This window comes from Poecile atricapillus, chromosome Z, assembly GCF_030490865.1.
Source record: "Poecile atricapillus isolate bPoeAtr1 chromosome Z, bPoeAtr1.hap1, whole genome shotgun sequence".
Lineage (NCBI taxonomy): Eukaryota > Metazoa > Chordata > Aves > Passeriformes > Paridae > Poecile > Poecile atricapillus.
The window spans coordinates 116,103,889-116,119,626 of NC_081289.1; positions in this window are offsets into that span (position 1 = coordinate 116,103,889).

A 15,738-nucleotide genomic window follows, 5' to 3' on the forward strand; every position below is an offset into this window, starting at 1 on the left:
TCTTTCACACATCTCATCTAGTGACTTGCTATTAAAATGGAACGAATCCTAGAACCCACATTTTGTCCTCAAAAGTTTTAATTACTGCAATTACAACAAGATAAAGTGTGACCCGTGCTTATTTCTCAAGCAAAATTTATAACTTCTTGATCCCTACTCATTGATCAGCAAGTTGTGTTAGAGTTTCTCATACAAGAAACTACCAAACAAGAAATTTCCTCTGAAACTACAAATGTTGTGCTAAATGAAGACGACACTTTTGTTACCCATGTTTATATGATTTCCTTATGCCTATAAATGCCTCATGCACCTTGATTCTTGGCATATTTTTAGTTCCCTGTGTTGATTCTTTACATTTGTTTTGCTCTTCTAGACAGCATCAAGTCACAAGGAAGAGAGATAAAAAGGCCCCTTGTGTTTGGAAAGCAGGAATACATTGAGATATCTGGCATAAGAAAGAGAAGGAGGGAGAAAATTATTTGGAAGCAAATCAGATGATAAATGGTTATCCAGAATTTTTGGGGGATTGCAAGGAAAAATAAGGCTGGGAAAAGGACAAGTAATGGAGATAGCATTCATACCAGATTTCTACTTTTTGTTAAATTTGTTTTGTGAAATTTGTCATTCTCTGCAAGACTGTGATTTCTTCAGTATTAGTATGTGACCTATGCAATCCCAAACATAATATGAAACAAATGGCAGAACCATATTTTGCTGAAATCAGTTGGTAAGATTGTTCAGAACAAAGAACGTAAAGTTTATACTATCTGCAGAACATGATACTCTATACAAAATTAGTAAAACTTTTGAGTGCAAATGTTACTTTCAGTTCTTTTCATAGAAAATCTGAACTGGTAGTTTCCACCAAAACTCAATTGTGGGCCAGATAGAAATTTTGCACTTCTAGAGACCTAAAATCGGAAAGGCTGTTGCCAAATTCCTTAATATGACTGTTGAAAATAAAGACATTTTCACAAGTAGTATTCAGTTCATTTATTTCCTGAAACACTAATATTTAGATAGTATCTGCATTAGTGAATCACAAGCAAAATAATTTTTTATGCCAGATCCCCAAAATGGCACTCCAAATAGAAGCAAGACATTCATAAAACCAAGAATATGTTTGGTTTATTTTCTGAATAAGTAGACCTCTTCAGTTTGATTGAAATTTCTTCAGATACTCCCATTCTTCTACAGCTAAAGAAGAAAAGTATATTAAAGTACTTAAGGTGCTTCACACTGTAAAATTAGCCACAGCATGCCAATTTCTGTTAAGTGCCTCTGCAGCACCAGTTCTTGAAATTAGCAACAGCTAAGTTGACCCACATTTATGTGCAAGGTGTGGCAGATAGTGTCATACTTCATTTAGTCTGAGCAGAAACGTGTGGGAAAACAATGTATTTTTTTATGTGTAAGACAATTATTCTATGAAAGAAAATAAAATTGCATGCCATTTAGCTAGACAAGAAGACAAAGCAAGTTGTTGCAGTGATTTTGTGGTGTGAAAGAAATTTTAAGTATGACGCTATTAAATAAAGTACATGCATGAGTAGCTTATGTAGAAAATATTTTTCAGATATTCCTACAGAACTTTTGAATTGTAAAGGGTACCTTTGCATGTGGAATTTGCTGTAATATTGTTGTGGTTTAGGAATAGCATTATCCAATTTAGAAGTCCAGCTGAAGCCCACATCACTCATCATGCCCTCCTCGTGCTCCAGCTGGAAGGACAGAAGGCAAAGATCACAGGTTCATATAAGAACAATTTAGTGAAAACAGCAATTAGATAAGAGGACAAACAATACAGCAACAATATTAATAACCAAAGGGATAAGACAAAGACACAGTTCACAGAGAAAGGCCATAATGATAAACAAATACTGACTGTCTCTCCTCCACCACAATTTTTCAACCCAAAAAACCCATTCTCCTCAGAAAGGACAGAGCCCCTTTTCACCGCTCCCTTCAGTGAGGTAAGGTGGTATTAGGACAGGTTCCTGTCCACAGCCCCTGCCTGGGCTACTGGAAAAAATTAACCCTCTACTGGCCAGAACCAGGACATTATTCATCCTTTATTCTAAACCATTTACCTTATGCCCAGAACCTACACTTTCCAAATGTATACATATAGGTAGATATAGATACAGATATAGATGATATAGGTATATAAGTAGATATAGAGACAGATAGATAGATAGATAGATAGATAGATAGATATAGATAAATATAGACAAACACAGGTCTCATTTCCCTAGTCAGTGTCCATCCCCTCAAGAGATGTCTTGAAATCATTAAATCCATAACTGTGAGTTCTATCCATCCTAGATGTTTTCCAGGTCAGGAGGCCTGGTTTGCTCTTGGGTGATTGAGAGCCGCATCAGGTGCTCATGGCTGGTGTACCTGAGTAGTCCATCCTCATTGTCCATGGTAGTTATGCAGTGGCAATGTCCATGGCATACAGTGGCAGTGTCATTCAGTAACAAATAACATACAATTCAGCACTGCAGGCTGCTCTCACACAGAAATCAAATCCCCTTGAGGAAGGTGCTTTGTTTTTCCCATCCTTCTGCATTACCCAACAAGCATACCCAGGTCCTTGAACAAAGAGGATCCCACAGATGGGTTTGCCTTCGGTTGAGACAGGACTAATTCAAATGTCTTCAATAAAACATTACTCATATGCACATTCATATTCTTTTCTACAGTACATAGAGGTTTTGATTAGGGGCTGGCTTGACAGGTAGAGCCTATAGTGTTAACTAATGAGGTGGCCTTAGGAAAATGGAATCTGATGTTTGAAGGCCCCACTGCCCATTGCTTTCAATGTGGTTGAACCATCTACTGAGAGAGCATTACTTTTCATTTTCTGTCCGTTGATTAAAGGATGGGCCCTCCCCAATATTTGCCTTCAATTTTCTCCTCCTCCTCCTTGAAGATAGGCTAAAATTTTCACCTTTGGGACATGTCATTCAAGATGAATTCCAAGATCTTGAGTGATTGGGGTTTCCAGTTCAATCTCACTGTATGTTTAGCATGATCCATTTACTCCACAAAGCATCAGTGGTGTGATATATGCAAGGGACTTTGAACATCCAGCCTAGCACCAACAGTTGGGGTGCCAGAAGAAGCTGTGCATCAGTGCCACTCACTTCTGAGGCGGCTCAAACCCCTTCATAAGCTGCCAGCATCTCTTTTTCAGTTGGGGTAGCGAGCCAGAGATCCTTTGTACTCCTCACTCCAGATCCTTGGGTGTTTCGTTCACAGCCACAGGATCATGTCTAGAGAAGCTACAGTTACCAGGAACCAGCATGGGACACAAACAAGATGAGCTTCTGCTCATGAAACCATTTATTCAGCACAGAAACAAACTCAGAGAGCCCTGAACAGAGGCAGGGTGATGGGTTTTGAGGAACAGAACCAGGGTGGAGTTCAGGGTCAGGAACCACTAGGAACACAGCAAGGGAGAAACCCCAGGGTCTCAACCCCCACCAGAACTCCTGGGCTGACACCCCACGAGGGCTCTGGGGTGGGGCATCTCTTCCAGGGCTCACAGGGCCCAGCCCCCAAAGCAGAAGTTCAGAATTCACACCAGCGGAATTTACAGCCACGCCTCTCACTTTAACAATGCTTATCTAAAACTGAATCTCTGCCTCCCTGAGACGCCTCACAACATTCAGGGGTCATTCTCAAGTCCTCTAAGGTACTTTTTCCTGAGAAGCTCTTGAGATTCCAGGAAACTGGCTGCAGCATAGAGAACATTTTCACATCTTTTCCTCTCTTGACTGGCTCACAGGCTGCTGCATAAACAACCTCCTGTTGAATTTGTTCAAAACATTGTTGTTCAAGACTCCACATGAAACCATTCTTCTTCTGTGTCACATGATAGAGAAGGCTCACAGTCTGATTGTAATCTGGAACATGCATCCTCCCAAATCCCACAGCTCCCAGGAAAGCCTGAGTTTCCTTCTTGATGGATAGGGAGACATAACCGCTGTTTTGTTGACCACATCCATTGGAGTCTGTCAATATCCATCCTGCCATTTTACTCTTAAAACCTGATTTTCCTGGACAGGTCCCTTAAACTTTGTTTTATGGCAAAACTGGTCTTTAGGAGGATTTGGATTATCTTCTCTCCTTTCTCAAAACCTTCCTCTGTCATGTTCCCCCATACAATTATGCATCAATGTACTGCAAGTGTTCTAAAGCCTCATTCTTCTTCAGTGCATGAGTGGATGAGTCATGGCAAAGAGTGGGGTTATATTTCCATTGTATGGCTTTCCAGTATAATTTTGAAATGGCAAAATCAAGCTACTGTGTTGTCATTACTTATATTCCAGGATGCTGTCTGACTTAATTTAGTTAAAAAATATGTAATACAAATAGCTGAAGTGAGACAGTCTTCTAGAAGTGAAGCCTGTATAATGAAGCACTAAAAAAAAGAAATACTGACATTCTTTCCGACTCAAATCCAGAGACTTAGTTCTTGTATAGTCATAGTGCCACATGTTCCGTCCCTCTATTTTTGTTATTTGATAGGGAGTGGGAAAGGCATATGGAGAGAGAATAATAATAACAAGAGACCATGAGATTGTTGCTTATGAGGTGTGAATGATATCAAGCTGTTACCATATATTTTGCCAGGAAAGAGTCCTCAATGGGCAAGAAAAGTGAATAAATTTTAGAATCCCTTTAATCCTTATGTTGCCATAAACTCAGAATTTCTCCAAGATTAAAATGTCAGTCTGAAGTCTGACCCCTTGCACTCCTCTGTAATAAAATCAGTGCTGTCCTCCTGAAAATGCTTTTTTTCATATCTGTTTCAGCCCCTCCTTTCTTATTTTCAGCCTCTTACCCTTCTTAGACTGAATACTGTCCTAGTATTAGATTGTAGCTTGAGTAAAAAGGAATAAAAGGTCAACATAACACCCAAGACTAATAAAATTAAAAGGGTGTTTCAAAATTTGTTTCAAAATTGGAACTTATGTGTAGGTCTGTTGGATTTTGAACTCATGAGTATAAGAACTGTGAAATTTGTGGGTAAATCTCTCAAATAAAGTCTTGGCTGCATAAAGTCACCAGTGTCTGAGTTTGAGTGATGGGGATTCCCTCCCTCCCTCACGCTTTTCAACCAGTTCTTCAGTTTGCCTTTTTTGTGACATTACTCCTAAATTTGCTTGAAGAGAAAAGGAAGAGAAAATAGGGTAGCTAAGAAAGTGTCACCACAGAGGGAATGTGGAAAGCAAAGCCTTCAAGAGAGACCTGAGCACAGCCAGAGGCTGGAGATGGGTTCATGGGGGAGTATGTGTGTGTGCGTGTCTGTCTGTCTGTCTTTAATGGGTGCCTGCAACCACTGGCGTTCAGTAGCTATGTAGAACCAAGCAGATGGCTGGTTCCATGAAAAAAAATGGATGGCATAAATATAAAAATGTTATGAATTTCTTCTGGAGGATACGTAAGCAGAAAATGTTTGGAAAAGTGTAAATGGGGAAGGTATTTAATAAAAAATTACTTTTCGTCAAGTTTTGGGGTTTTCTCAATCATTTGTGGATATAGCGTGGAACACTGAGCTCACTGAAACACACCTCCAACCACTGTGGCTCAATTAAAGTTGCATGACTGTGTCCTTCTGACTGAATTCAATGTATTGACAAGTCTAGTTGAGGGTTTCAGTACATAATTCAAGCACAGGCTTAAACCCTATCTGCTTTCATCCACTCCTTGTGCTGAAAGCCATGTAATTTGTTGACATATAAAATACTTACATGCAATGACTATTTTATAGAGTTCATGGTTTGTTTGTTTTTAAATTGATTTTAACTGTTTATTTGTTTGTTTGGGTTGGTAATTTGGATGGTTGGTTGGTTGGTTGGTTGGCTGGTTGGTTGGTTGGTTGGTTGGTTGGAGAGTTTTTTTGCTAGTGGGGGAAAGTAAATTATTGTAAAGGTTTATTAAATTAATGAAAGAATTAATTCAGAAACTAAGCTCACCAAAGTTTTTCAGTAGAATTTTCATCATAATACTTGACATCTCCTTTATCAGCCTTCAAAAAGTGACTTCTAAAAAATTTTCCATGTATCTAGGAGCCCTCTGGCTCCTTGGGGCATCCTGGTTTCTTCAACAATCCTATATGGAGCTTGATTTAAATCAACTAAAATACTTACCTTTTTCCCCTTAGCTGTCTGCTCTTTCCCAAACCATCTGCCCTTAGACCTGAGCAAAATAAACATTGCTGTAGAGATCTCAATCTACAGTTTGCACCCTAAGACAGAAGCTACCAAAGTTACTGATAATGAAGCATAAGAAAAAAGCTGAAGACCTCTGCTTTAAGACAGTGTCTGAAAAGGAGAAAAGGGAGATAGAATATCCAAAAAAGAACAAAGTTACATATTAAAAAAAAATACATTATTTTAGAATAAAAAGTAAAGGTTGTACTGAAAGAAGTAAAACAATTTTTTGCATCAAAAGTGAAAGCAAACTTTTTGACATTAAGTATTTAAATTTAAAACATCGTATTAATACAAAATATAGGTTTGATGGGTTTCTTTAATCATTTGCCTCAAATTTTCTTACGTTTCAGTTGATAAATGGATCTAGTACCTGTCCACCTGGAACAATTTCTGTATCTACACCATCAAAATTGAACCCTCACTCGATCTGAAATACAATAAGATTCAGAACTATGAGGCTTAATCCTGTTTTTTTTAGGACCAGAAGCAAACAAATCTTTCAGCTTTGTGGCAGGGTACAGGCAATATTTTAAAGCACTTAGCTTCCAAAATGTTATTTTGGTGACAGCTAGCATAGTAGTCAATTTTTGTGAAGCTCTTGAACATCTCAAGGTAAATCAAGTGTTTTATGATGGTAACTTTCCTCAAGAGTTACCACCTCTTACAGAGTGTGAACATTCAGGATTTTCATAGTGTGCTTCAGGAAACGCTATCAGTTTTGCACAGATATTTTTCAGGATGACCTGAGATATGTCATCAGTTCATCACTATAGAAAACCATGGATTTCAGACAAAAGAAAGAGGGATTTAAAAATAATTTTTGGTGAAGTCATACACAAGAGACCTGTGAGAGGGGCTGTCAGAAACAGAAATGTACATGTTCTACTAATTTTTTATAAATTTCTTCTAGCCTAGATTCCTGTCTTTTTCATCACATTTTCTCTTTTGGGAGTAACAGTAAATATAACAGTGAATAAGACAGAGTACCTATCCTTGCATTGGCAATGTGTCAATACTTTTCTACAGGACCATAGGATGGCTGAGGTTGAAAGGGACTTCGGAAGGTTATCTTGTACAATCACGCTGCCCAGGCAGGTTCAGCAAGGGCAGATGACTTTTGAATATCTCCAAGCATGGAGATTGTGAGGAATATCCCATTTTTAGGAGGAAAAGAGACCACACTATGAAAAAGTAGAGTTTAAGTTGCTCTACCTCATAGTCTTTGAAACCTGAAAAGAACTTCTATTAATACATCTAATATTCTGTCTAGTAAAATAAACATGTGTACATCATATTGATCACAGACAAAATGACAATATTTAATCTGATTGTATATTATGATTGCACCTGTGATGACTGAAACACAGAGAACTGTTTTTTGAATCTCTTTTGGATCATATGGTAGAGTATAGAAAGAGAGAGAAAAAACACTCCTTCAGTCTTCTTTGTACGACCCACCTGACAGCACACCATGGCCATGCTATGCTCTTCAGTGGGATTTCATTAATGCTGCTTTATTCCCAGGAAAAAAAATGCAACAAAAAAAATTAAAACTTTAAAAATTTTTATATTTTAACTTGACTATATTATATTCATTTCCTCATGGCAAACTAAGTTTGCTTAGTAAAAGAAAACAATGGTGTAAGACCTTTATACTTCTATCATCCTTCTGAAAACTGATCCAGATGAGGCTTGCAGAGATATATGCAGATTGCAATATTTTATCTCCAGAGACATACTTTAAAAATACTATTTCATTTTGTGGTATATATATCTTCTTGTAACACAATATAAAGAACGGAAAATGAACATATTTATCTTGTCAGAAAGTAGCTCTGAATGATGGATTTAATGAGAACTAAACAGGTGAAATTAAACTTGATACAGCAGACCTAACAGTAATAATTCAAAGATTTCAAGCTCTGCCCCAGCACCCACTCTCTCTTCATCCTAGAGAGTCATAGAGAATTTTGCTTATAGCATTGCTTCATGCAAGTAAAATCATGGGTTTGAGAAACTCATCTAAAAGGCTTTTGAAACCTCATTTTAACGATACCCTCAAGAGAAACATAGTGTTTTTTAAAAACATTACTATCCAGAAAACTCTGGGCTATACACACAACATTTCCATCATGTCATGACAGGCCACCCTGAGCTGTCAATAGTGTCTGCTATATAAAAAATTACATCACTTCTAACACACATTTCATTTTACACATAAATCCTATTAAAAGTATAGCATAGCATGCACTTTGCTCTTGCCTGTTTTTTATAAGTGTCTTCCTACAGAATTCTGTATGTTTCACATTTTTAGTGACTTCAATATTAATCCAAATGAATTTTTAAACATAAATGGGAAAACAAATTCTTGTTTGGACAATATAAGCATATTTTTCTGCTGAGATGTCCATTTCTCTATTAATACAGCTGATTGGTAAGTGAAAGTAGGGGAAAATTTTACTCAAAGCCTAAATATCTGTAACAATTTTTTGTTCTCTTGGGGATTGTGCAAAAATATAGAATTCCACAGTTTTATAGAACTACAGCATTTTATATTTCCAAGTGAAAAAATAAATATATTACTTTTGAAGTTCCTAAAGAGTGTTTGTGCTCTTTTCACCAGGAAATAAGTTCTCCAACCAACTTACTAGGTTGGAATGCTGACATTACTTTATTAGGAGCACTGGATGCATGGGGATTTCTCCTTAAACCATGAATGTCTAGTAAATCTTTTCTCATTGAGACTATCTGAAATATATAGTCACATTGTAATTTACTTCACTTATTGTTCTTTGCTGTGACACACAATCCTGTTTTCAAAACTAAGATTTCTGCTAAGATACATTAAAAATTGATATAAATAAATATGGAAGAATTAGCTGGCAGAAGAGTTATTAGTCACAGATCTAGGGATCTGTGACTACATTAATGTCTGGCACCTGTACTAAACACTGTACAAAACTGAGTGCTAACCATCAATATAGGGATCATATACTACTGTAGTAAAGCTGAAGATAATTTCCAATATCTTCCCCCACTTCTTCTTAAATAAATAGAACTTGTTTGGTAACACTCTCACAGCTTCTGAGAGCTAGCTATGAGCTGTGAATTCTTTTCTTTCGGTGGTACATACCGAAAATTTGTATCTCTCCATCACAATGTTTAAAACCAGTACTGATGGAAAGACTTTCAAATTGCTGAAAATGAGCCTGTTAATTCTTAGACATAAAAGTATAACTTTGTAGTATTCAAGTAAACTGCCATACCAATTTTCTGTTATCTGTCTTCAGTGAGATGATCTGTGGGAAAAAAAATGTCAGGATAATCAAACAGTACTTTAGATTGCCGAGTGGCTGTAATTTTACAAACTTTTTTCTTAATCTTGAAACCTCCTTACTGATGGACAATTAATAAAATTCACACTTCTCGGTGACTGCCATCAGGTGTAAATTTTCAGTTTTGTTTGGCCTAGAGAAGAGTTGAACCCAAGGCCCATTAATGAGGCTGTCTGCATCTCATTCTGCTCTCCAGTTTTCTGATGCTACTTATCCCTAAAAGGCAAAAAAAAAGTTACTGAAATGTATACAGTGCCACACACACCATTCCTCATAGTCTTTTGAAAATGTTTATCTGCAGAAATAATTACACAGCTGCTGTTTAATAGTAAGTGTAAGAATTAATTCTCCATATGAATAAAAGTGTGTAATATAGTGCTTATTTATATCTGACTTTTAACAGGAAGAAGAATTAGTTTTTCAGTCTATAGAACGTCAGTCTGAAGGGTACACAGCAAAAATATTCAAATCTGTCCAAGTAGAGCTGCAGGTGACTGATTCAAATAGTTGTTTCATTTAATTTTATATCTTCTTACTTCTGATGCTTCCATCTTGGTCAGGATTGAAGCTTCTGCACTGAAATTGAATTCTGCCAGCAAATTGAAAGAGGCTGGGCTAGTCAGGGAATTATGCTGTTTGGTATACCTGCAGGTGGCCTAATGCAGCAAAAGGTTACAAGTGCTGAAACATCAGGGTTAGCTCAAAAATTATGAATATTGGAGTTACACAAGGAAGGAGATATCCATCCTTCTATTTCTTCCTCAGAATTTGTCCTAAAATTGTCCAGATTGCATATATTTGCAAGTCTATGTGATGAAAATCTATCTATGTGATGTCAGTTTTTCTAACCCCAAATGAAATTGTTAGTCTAGTCTCTTTTTCAAGGTCATATAATTTTACTCTATCAGTTGCTTTTTTATACTGCTGTCACTAGTCTGCTAGTTATGTTTCTGTTTTCATAGAGTAAAAACAAGGTGAGAATAAAATAAATTAAGAACAGCCACCAATAAGATTAGGCAAAGGGAGTTTTTTTTCCTAGTAAGCTAAAATAACAATTTATTTTTAAATTAATAAAACAACCCAACAATTGAGGTTTTCTTTATAATATTAAATATAGTAATATATTCAATATATTATTTTATAATTATATTTATTATATAAATTATATAAATTGCTAAATATAATTATAATTATATTTATTATTATATATTGTATACTTATTAATATATTTTTATATATTTAAATATATATGTATATAAAGTGTATGAGAGGGCACCTCATCAATGTATACAAAGATCCAAAGGGCAGGGGTCAAGAGAATGGGACCAGGCTGTCTGCAGTGGTGGCCAGTGACAGGACAACAGGCAAATGGCACAGGAAACACAGGAAATTCCACCAGAATATCAAGAAAACTTATTTACTATACAGGCAACAGAGCACTAGAATAGACTGCCCACAGAGTTTGTGGAATCTCCCTTTCCTTTTCTGGAGATATTCAAAACTACAATGATCTCCAGAGGTCTCTTTCAAAACCCAACATTCTGTGTTTCTGTGAGATTGATGTATAGATACAGATATAGATATATAGATACAGAGATGATATATAGACAGACAGACAGATAGGCAGATCGACTGATTGATCGATCAATCGATCTGTGTAGGTCTGTGTCTACAAAACATGCAAGGAATACATGATGACAGAAGTATTCCAAAGAGAGTGCTTTAGTGGTTCATCCTATTTATATACCAGGTACAGTAGTATAGTACATCATGTTCTATTAAAAAACTTAAAATATCTTGTTTCTCACAATAAGTTACTTTCTTTTTCTCTATGCTTAAGGAAAAACACTATCTTCAAAGTTACAAAGGGTAACTGAAAACATAAAGTATACTTTTATGTTATAACCAAAGAACATTCAAGTGCAGTTTTGGTTACTATCACTGCTGGTAAAATACAAAACTGTAATTATTTTTGTGGTGACTGCCAATACAGAAATTCAAGCTCTAGCAGAAAATCAGTTGTAAAACCCTAGAATGTGTTTGGTATGCAAAATTTTTCCCCTTCCAAAGGAACAGTTTTATAGTTACATTTTTCCCCAAGATTAATTTTACTTGTTTTAGTTATCTGTGTTTTGGGTTATTTCTTTTAATTATTTATAATTCCACACAATTACATGAAACATTTTATAAATTAATGTTACAAAAGTAAAAAAGTACCATGAAACTTTCAGGGGAAAATATACATGATTTCTTTTTCAAAATATTTGCCATCAGTTTTAAGATAGTAACTTATTGTAAACAGCTCTTTTCTACAGCTTTTCCCTCCAGTGAAACCCATTTTGAAGGAAAAAAGCATCACAGAATTCACAGAATGACTAGGCTGGAAGAGACCATCAAGATTGAGCCCAACCCATGCCCTAACACCTCAACTAAACCATGGCACTGAGTGCCACATTCAGTCTTTTTTTAAACACATCCAGGAATGGTGACTCCACCACCTCCCCAGGCAGACCATTACAGTATTTTATCACTCTTTCCATGAAGAACTGGTCCCTAATATTCAACCTATATTTCCCTTGGTGCAGCTTGAGACTGTGTCCTCTTGTTCTGTCAGTTGTTGCCTGGAGAAAGAGATCAACCCCCACCTGACTACAAACATCTTTCAGGAAGCTGTAGAGAGTGGTAAGGTCTCCTCTGAGTCTCCTTTTCTCCAGGCTAAACAACCCCAGCTCCCTCAGCCGTTCCTCACAGGGTTTGTGTTCCAAGCCCCTCATCAGCCTCGTTGCCTCCTCTGGATGTGCTCAAGTGTCTCAATGTCCTTCCTGAACTGAGGGGCCAGAACTGGACACAGAACTCCAGGTGTGGCCTCACCAGTGCCCAGTACAGGAGGAGAATGACCTCCCTGCTCCTGCTGGACACACTATTCCTGATACAGGCCAGGATGCTGTAGGTAAGAAGTTACTGTCTCCAATAATTAAGAGAAAATGTAAATGTAAGGTTCCTATTTCTTCGTGAAGTGTTAAAATGTTTTCACTTCCAGTGTTTTGAGCACTTTATATTGTTGTATGCAAGAGATTAGACACATTTTTGGTCATTCTTCAGTCTATCTGAAAATGTACTAGTAAGACCTGATGCCCTGTCAGTGTGAGTTACTTTAATTACATCAGAACTTTACAGGATTATTTTTTAGCAATAATCAAAAATAATTACTGCCTAAGAAATATCCAGACATAGAAGTTGGCTACTTCATAGTGGAGGTGTTTTATGCAGACAGCAATGACTCTGTTCTGCATACATCATGTATGCATATAGAGACAAGAAGCTGTTTCCAGCAGACAGTTCCTGCTGTTCCATGTGCAAGTCAAGCAACTGTTTGTGCAGCAGTCTCTCACCTCTGCTGGGAAGGACTTTTGCTGGTGTCAGGGTGGTCCTGCACATTAGCAGGACCTGATGCTGCAAGTGAAACCAGATTTATGCTACTGGATATGAAGGGGGATACTGTCCCTATTGTTCTGCAAATGACAGGGGAAGGGTCTGGGGAGCAGTGCATGAATCTTGTGGGTCAGTAGTTGCTTTCATGGCAGGTGCTGATGGCAGGAATGCAGGTTTCACAGCAAAACCTATGCTGAGAATGAAGGACTACAAAGGGAGGAAGATATACCCGATAAAATATGTTAACAGCACAATTGTCAGGGGACTGCCTGAACTGATGAAAAGTACTTCAGACTACTGAGATCAGGAAGGAAGACTATTACCCACCATCCAGGAGGAAAATCCAGTTGGATTGCATAAAGGAGAGTGCAGGATGACAGGAACAAGGGAGACTTCAGGAGTGAGGAAACAGGACAAAGAGACACCTGTCTCAAATGCAGGTAACACAAATTCCTGGAAGCAAATAGAACAGACTAGAGCTCCATGTACAACTGCAATACTTTATCCATGTTGCAGTATGTGAGGGAGCAGCTTGGGCACCTAAAGCTCATCTCTGTGGTTTACAAAAGACAGGATGAGAGACTGTGTTTCAGGGACAGAGGATAGGCCACTAAGCATGATACTGTGGCAGGAGTGCTCTCCAGGCCACTGATCAGAGCAGCAAAGAGGACAAAATCTTCTTGAAATAACTACCACAAATGTGTTTGTTCCCGTGTCATAGAGACTGGGGGAAATATTCAACCACATAAAAATCTGTGGACACAGGTGGCATTTACCCTGGATATAGCAAGTTTTATTACCCTGTCTCCTGAAATGCTCCTGAATCCACATTAGGAGAGCAGAGCTGGGATGTAAATAACAAGTTGGATGGTAAGGCTCACAGGACCATGTTTAATTGGACTGCAGTCTACCTGGAGGCTGGCAACCAGTGCAGTAGTACAGGGTCAATTTTGGGGCTTTCCCTACAGAACATCTCTCTCAGTGACCTGAAGGAGAAAATGTGAGGACTCTTCTGAGGTTTGCTGATTACAGAAATGGGAAAACTTGAAAGCCAGATGGGCTTCTGTGGACCTGGGTAGCTAGAAGAGGTCACAAGTGAGACTTGTGAAGTCCAGCTAGACCACTAGCCAAGCCTAAAACCAGCATTTGTTATGTCCCACCTAGATACGGGCCTAGATGAATCAGAATTAAATTAGCAGAAACTACCAAGAAGGGCTTTAGACCATCTCCCTGAGAGGAAAGGGTTCAGTGCTAGGATATGTCTTTCTGGGAGAAGGAAATGTTTTGTGTACACCCAGCAGCATCCCCAGCATCAAAAGGAGGAATGGAAGAAACAAGGGTGGGCTCTTCACAGTGGTACATGATAGGAGAGCAAGAGGCAGTAGTACAAGCTGAAACATGAGACAGTTAGACTGGAGTGAGGCAATCAGAAGTCTTCTTCCTATGTGGAGAGATCAGTCATGGAGTCAAGGCCCAGGGAGTTTGGGCCATCTCTTGCTTAGGGGGTTTCCTGTCTTGACTGGGTGAAGCCTTGAAAAATCTAATCTGACCTCACATCTGAGCCTACTCTGAAGAGGCACAGGCTAGGGCTGGAGACATCTCCAGGTGCTTATCAGCCTGAATTACCCTATGAGCATCTGAGAATGAACTTAATGGTAATATATGAATAACTGCAGTTCATCTGAAGCACTGGCCACATTTCACAAAATTTAAAAGTAATCTGCCTGGAAACTGTTTAGAGAAGAAACTTCAGCAGAGCATTAGAAACATACACAAGTTTCCAAGTGTGAAAAGGTAGAGACTGTGAGAAAAAAGTTATAGTTCAGAATTTAAAAAGCCTATACACCACATGAAATTTATTTTTTTCTCTGAATAAAAGAAAAATCAACTTGCCATATATTTAAAAATCTTTAATTTCATAAAATGATACAGAGCTTAAAAGTACAAAACCTTTGTAGATCACAGAACCATCAAAATTTTTATGCTGCTGCATAAAAGCACAATTGGCAGCTAAGCCCCACACAGCTACTTGCTCACTCACCCACAGTAGGATAGAGAAGAAAATTGAATGGGTAATAGTAAGAAAGCATGTGGGTTGAGGTAAAGACAGTTTATTCGGTAAAGCAAAAACTGCATGTACAAGCAAAGCAATCCAATCAATCCCAGCCAACAGGGAGGTTTGTTCCCTTCCTGGAGCTGAGAACATCAACAGGAAACTTACTAGCCTGATGTGGCCCTCAAACTTCTTCCTATTAGTGATTTTCCATGTAGGGGGCAATGAAGTGGCCACTCATAGTGTGAGGATGGTCAAAGAGGACATGAGGGCCTTGGAATGGCAGTAAGAGAAATTGGGTCACATGTTATATTCTTTTTTATACTTCCAACTGAAGGAATTGAAGAAATAGACAGTTTGAGTTCTACTACAGGTCTTTGTCCAGCCTGGGATCCAGATTTGTGTTCAGTTTTGCTAAGAGTCATGAAACTCCTCTCTGCTTGCATCTCTAGCCTTTGCTTCTGAATCACATGAATATATCCACACATGGAATGCCCACCGCACTCTGTAACCTCGAAAGTGCTGAAAGTGCACTATGATTCATGTAACTGATGGACAATAAGCAGTATTTGCCTTTAGAATCAAACCTTCAAATACAACACTACTAATTGGTCTACAGTTGGGTTCACCACAATGATTTTGGCCTGCTAATTTTCCAGCCACTCTTATTTCCCCTTCTAATCCATATTTC